Source organism: Mesoplodon mirus (genome assembly GCF_964341445.2).
Source record: "Mesoplodon mirus genome assembly, chromosome: 8".
NCBI classification, from domain to species: Eukaryota; Metazoa; Chordata; class Mammalia; order Artiodactyla; family Ziphiidae; genus Mesoplodon; species Mesoplodon mirus.
The window spans coordinates 3369530-3375529 of record NC_138984.1 but is presented as its reverse complement, the minus strand read 5'-3'; the positions used below and the strand labels follow the sequence as shown (position 1 = coordinate 3375529).

Genomic DNA, 6000 nt, shown 5'->3' with positions numbered 1-6000 from the left:
TATGGAAAGTTTCGAAAGCAGTTTCTGGGGGAAAGAATGTAGTTTTGTTTGATCTTTTTTTTATCAGTAGTAAGTGAGAGGGAGGAGGGGGGAGTGCTTTGATGCGCCCAACTGCGGAAGGGAAAGGGAAGATGGTGACGCCCTTTAATGTCCAGGGGATTTGGGAAGGACAAGCAGGCGGCACGGTGGCTGGAGCTGGTGATGGTGCGCCGAACGCTCCGGGTTTGAGGCGCCCCTGAGCGCGAGTCCGGGCGCGGAAAGTGAGACGGCGGCGCGGGAGCTCGGAGGGCGTTACGCAGGGCACCCTCGCCCCCGCCCCCGCCCCGTCTGTGCGCGGATGCTGACCCCGCCGCGCGCCGCGGCTGTGACTTGCAGGACTTGTTTTGGCGCGCAAGGTCTCGGTGCCCTCCCCGTGGCGGGGCTACTGGCGTTTGAGCTTCCGGGTGCAGCCGCGTCCAGGCAGGAGGGGAGACGTGGAGGGGCGCGCGTCTGCAGGAAACACGGGGTCCAGAGTCCCACTTAAGAGTAAGGCGTTCTGTGGCTTTGGGGAAGCCTCTTTCCTGGGCCTCAGTTTCCCCATCTGTAAAACCGGAGTAAATCGCGCAGAGTTGGGATGGGAATTAAACGAGGTACCGCGCGCTCCGAGGGCGAAAAAGGCCGGCGGCTCCCTTCGCGCCGAGGGCAGGACGGCGGCGGCCGCATCACCGGGCAGTCTCCAGACTCGCCAGGTGTGGGCTCAGCCCTGCCCTCCCTGCCTTCCTCCCCGAAGTAGGCTGGGGGCGAGGAGCGATGGGCTCTGCCCGGCACTGGCGCCCCGGGTGTCCGCCCCGCGCCCCGCCGGCACCCGGAGGTGCCCGGCGCTCCCGGAGCTGGGCGGGGCGCGGCGCGGCGCGGTCCTCGTGACCCGGCGGATGCCTCCGGGACCTCGCCCCTCCCTCCGCTGTGCGCCCTGCGCCCTGCCTGGCCCGTATCTGCCCTCCTGGCGTCAACGCACCGCGACCCGACGCCCGGCCCGTCGCCTTGCTCTCCGTAGCAGGACCGCAGAGAGTAACCCCGGGGTCCGGGCCAGGGCCGACACGCCCCCGTAAAGGAGTCGGTGAGTTCGGGGAGAAGGGGGAACGGCGGGGTCCGATGGCGCCCGGGATGGAGGCCCCAGGTTCAGGGCGGGTCCGCAGTGCTGGGTGCAGCCCCGCCGGTGTGAAAACACCCCCAGCGGCCCCCAGGCCTCGGTCCCGGCTGATGAGGAGGACGCGTCCAACCCACCGAACCCCAAACCCGGGCTTCACCCAGATAGCTTGATCAGACTGGTCTGGATCCTCAGGGAGCAACACAGTGGTTTTAATCAAAAGCCCTGTTGCGGATGTACACGCAGACGGGGCTGAGGCTGCAAGCCTCGGTGGAGCCTCACTCTGGCTGGTCGCCCAGGGGCCTGAGGCTGTTTGGGGAGAGACCCTTCCTGCCCGGAGAGAGAGCCCGGGTGGTGTCAGAGCATATGGGAGGAGGCGACCTGGACTTTGGGGCCTCTGAAAGCCCCAGTTTTATTGGAATTATGTTTTGTTTGCCGACACGCCCCTCGACGGCCCACCACCTTGCTATCGGGATGGGGGAAGGGTCTGTAGAGGAAGAGAGTCACACAGCAGGCCCTGGCCCCAGGTCCCTGCCTGAGCCAGACCTCTTTACAAATCCCCTGCAGTTCCCCAGGCTGTGTCCTACTCACCTTAACCAAACGTTGAAAACCCCATTTCATTTTCAGTTGGGTTGGGGTCTTTGCATGTTTATGTTTGTTTTTTAAAATTTTAGTTACACATTTCTTTCTGAGAGGTTGGAATCATAAAGGGGGGAGGTGAGGCCCCCACTAGCCCACCAGGTGCAAAGGTGGCACTGTGCTTGGCCATGAAGCCCCAAGGAGAAGGCCAGGGCTTGCAGGCCATGGCAGCGGAGCAGTGACATTGGCACCTGGGTTCAGCCCGTTCACCTCTGTCCTCCAATGTCCAGCCCTGCGCTGGATTGTCAGCCAGTCCGCTGACTTCAGTAAGACACAGCTCTCTTGGGCAAGAGCCCCATGCCTGAATCTCCAGGGCCTCACGCCTTAGATCCAAGCACCAATCATAGGTCCCTGTGCTCCACCACATCCAAAATCTGGGTGCAGTGGTAGGTGCCCCGCAGGATTCACTGAAGACAATTCCAGGCACATAGACTAGCAGTCGGTGGGTCTTATTGATTAAGGCATTAGTGACTGAAAAATTAAAGCCAGCTGAGTGGAAGGCTTGGGGGTGATGAAGAGGATCCAGAGCCCTGTAGGCTACACAGAAGGGAGACTTTAGTGCCCTCGGATGACAGTGTGGTGACTTCTCGTGGCTGCCCCCAGTTCACGCCATTGGGTCAGCCTTCTAGGGCTGTCTCGTTCTTTTCAGAAGCAATCTCTGGAGGAAGAGCCCGCTCCCTTCTACCCACCTTGTAACCTGTCCCTTTAATCCTGATATCCTGGCATCACCCAGGGCTGGAGAGAGACATAGAGGTCATGGTACAGATGGAAAAACTGAGACCCAGAGAGGAAGGGGACTTGTCCCAAGTCGCAGGGCTGGTTGGTGCCTGAACTGGGATAGGAACCCAATTCCTGGAGCTCAGCTGCATCCTCGTCCCTCAGCGTCACCTTGGGACCCATCCTTGCTGTGGAGACTAGAGCTGAGGCTTTAGCTGCAAGTGCAAAACTATGTCCGTGCGTAAACAAGGTTTCCAGCAGCTTCCCAGGGAGCTGGGAGAAAGGAGAGAACGAGCAGCAGGCGGGAGGCAAGCTGCAGGGCCCTTGCTGCTGGAGTGATTTCAGAGCACCTGCAGGGGGCGGGGGGAAGGTGCTCATTTTGCAGCTGACGAGGGTTGGGGGTTTGGTTGCTGCCAATGGGCAGCAGGCCCTGCCTGCGGAAATGACCACACAGGCCAGCTTTGGGAAGCAGCCACAAAGGGTTAACACAGAGGCCCCCACAGCTGGCACCTGGCCTTCCCTCAGGAATGTGCCCGCATCTTTATCAGCAAGAGTCGCCCACCTGATTCTGAGTCAGAGAGCATTCCTGCTGTTGTTTGTTGGGCATTGAAGAGGAACTTGGATTTGCTGCAAAGTTTATCTGCTCAGGCGGTGGTGACTACTCATAATTGCCATCGCTTCCCGGCTCAGGGGGCCACCAGCCCAAGCTTTGTATAGGAGGGATCCCTGCCCAGATCTCCCTTTAATGTGGCCAAAATATGAACTCAAATCTTTAACAGCTAAAGATGACCCACCATTGAAATGCAGTGGTCTGGGTTCAGGATATCCACTTGGTAAAACCTGTTCTGTCTCTTTCCAACTCACTAACCTCAGTGTCACACTCTCTTTTCTCCGTTATAGCTTTTAAGCGATGGGGGAGGGCTAACAGTCTCAAAGATTAAAAATGTGGTTAAATCTTAGCCGTGGACCAGGCGCAAATTGAAAGTGTTTTGTTCAGGAAGCTCATGACTAGGCGTTATCTGCACCGAAGTGGAGCCAGGATCATGTGGAGCCTGGTGAGGTCTGCCCCCCGCCAGCACGCACGCCCTGGGAGGTTCCCCCAGGCTAGGGCAGGGCAGAGTCGGCCCCCCCTGTGGGTCCAGCATGTCCTCTGCTGCCATGTTCCCCCTCGACTGTTACGGTTGGAGGCATACCGGGTGGAGATCAGGGTCTTGGTGAGCAAGCAAAGTGGGGAGTGAGGAGAGAGATGATTGTGGCTGAAAGGCTGTCCCCTCCGTGAATCCACGTGGATCTCTCAGCGTGGCCGTACCTGGAAGAGGGGCTGCCCTTGCACCATACCCCAGGTTCCCCCATCAGCCTGATGCAAGCCAGAAGGGGTGCTAGCAACACGCTCCTCGATTGCCGGTGACTTTTGGTTTATGCGTTTTGAATACTGAAATCAAACATACTCTCCATTCGACTTCAGATTATTTTCTAAAGATGGTTTTTTAAAAGCTTTAAACCATCACCCCACCACCCATCATCACCACCACCACCAACAACAATGAAAAAAATAAATTAATAAAAATAATAAAAAGCTGGGACTTCCCTGGCAGTCCTGTGGTTAAGACTTCACCTTCCAGTGCAGGGGGTGCGGGTTCAATCCCTGGTTGGGGAACTGAGATCCCACATGCCTCGGGGCCAAAAAAACAGAACATAAAAGAGAAGCAATGTTGTAACAAATTCAATAAAGACTTTAAAAATGGTCCACATCAAAAAATCTTTAAATAAATAAATAGCTTTAAGCTTCTGCACATCATTAATTCACTACATGGGAAGATTTGGTCACAGTAGATAAAGACCCATGTCGTGGACCACCCGTGTCATGGACCCATGTCGGGAGCCAGGCTCCTGACCCCAGGCTGTCCTGAGAACATGCTTCCCTCGGAAGCATCACGTCCCTTACTGCATGGCACAGCATCTTACATATGGGATGCGTCTGAAATTTGGAATCACCCTCCCTCCCCTCCTCTCCCTGCACTTCCTGCTCACCCAGAAGTTGGGCCAGAGCTAAAAATAGGCACCAAAGGGCTTCCCTGGTGGCGCAGTGGTTGAGAGTCCACCTGCCGATGCAGGGGACACGGGTTCGTGCCCTGATCTAGGAAGATCCCACATGCCACGGAGCGGCTAGGCCCGTGAGCCATGGCTGCTGAGCCTGCGGGTCCAGAGCCTGTGCTCCACAACGGGAGAGCCCGCAACAGTGAGAGGCCCGCGTACCGCAAAAAAAAAAAAAAAAAAAAAAGGCACCACATATATACCCTGAGAAAACCATAATTCAAAAAGATTCACGTACCACAATGTTCATTGCAGCTGTTTACAATAGCCAGGACATGAAAGCAACCTAAGTGTCCATCGACAGATGAATGGATAAAGAAGATGTGGCACATATATACAATGGAATATTACTCAGCCATTAAAAGAAACGAAACTGAGTTATTTGTAGTGAGGTGGATGGACCTAGAATCTGTCATACAGAGTGAAGTAAGTCAGAAAGAGAAAAACAAATACCGTATGCTAACACATGTATATGGAATCTAAAAAAAAAAAGGTTCTGAAGAATCTAGGGGCAGGACAGGAATAAAGAGGCAGATGTAGGGAATGGACTTGAGGACACGGGGAGGGGAAAGGGTAAGCTGGGAAGAAGTGAGAGAGTGGCATGGACATATATACACTGCCAAATGTAAAATAGGTAGTGGGAAGCAGCCGCATAGCACAGGGAGATCAGCTCGGTGCTTTGTGACCACCTAGAGGGGTGGGATAGGCAGGGTGGGAGGGAGACGCAAGAGGGAGGAGATATGGGGATGTATGTATATGTATAGCTGATTCGCTTTGTTATACAGCAGAAACTAACACACCATTGTAAAGCAATTATACTCCAATAAAGGTGTTAAATAGATAAATAAATAAATAAAATAAAAATAGGCACCAGAGTAAAATTTTTCAGATAATGTCTAATCCATAAAGTACCAACAGTCTGCTCTTGGTTTAGCTATGTGGGATGTTTGTTTTTCAAAGTCTGTATTGCATCATTCCTTGCTTCATTAAACAGAGCATCATGAACACATATCACTTTCCTCAACAATTCAGGCTCATCCCTGGAACCTCCGAAATGGCGCTAAACCATGGTGCCATGGTCCCCTTGAAGCGTGGGAGGCTGTCTGCTTCCCTCTGCTGGGCTCCCCTGTTCACATCTCAGTAGGTTGCTGCCCGGCATCCCTCCAGGCAGCAGGCAGCCAGGCTGGGCCTCTTCCCCACCCGACCCCGGCAGGCACCCGCCTCGCCAGAGGTGCCCGGACCCTCCCTGGTCCAGTGCGCAGCCGTTCCCAGGCCTCAATGGCCTTTGCTATCTGAGCTGGGAAACCAAGTACCATCCTTATTAGAAAGACACATCAAACAAAAGGAACAGACTTGAGAGGGGGCTGGGGTGGGGGGATCCCGTGGGTGTGAAGCCTCCGGGTGGCAGTTCTGACTCCTAGTGA

The 6000-nt window shown here is 55.1% G+C and overlaps 1 protein-coding gene across 5 annotated transcripts in view; it reads left to right on the top strand.

The window, feature by feature from the left end:
* Positions 1-204: 204 nt before the first annotated feature.
* MLPH (melanophilin) overlaps positions 205-6000 on the top strand; it is a 46754-nt gene continuing 40958 nt past the window's right edge. Inside the window, exon 1 of one of the 5 annotated variants that reach the window (XM_082631077.1) lies at positions 205-1096. The gene's annotated coding sequence lies outside the window, so the exon portion shown is untranslated. The remainder of the gene's footprint in view (positions 1097-6000) is intronic. The other 4 variants (XM_082631075.1, XM_082631079.1, XM_082631076.1 and 1 more) reach the window with 4 other exon arrangements.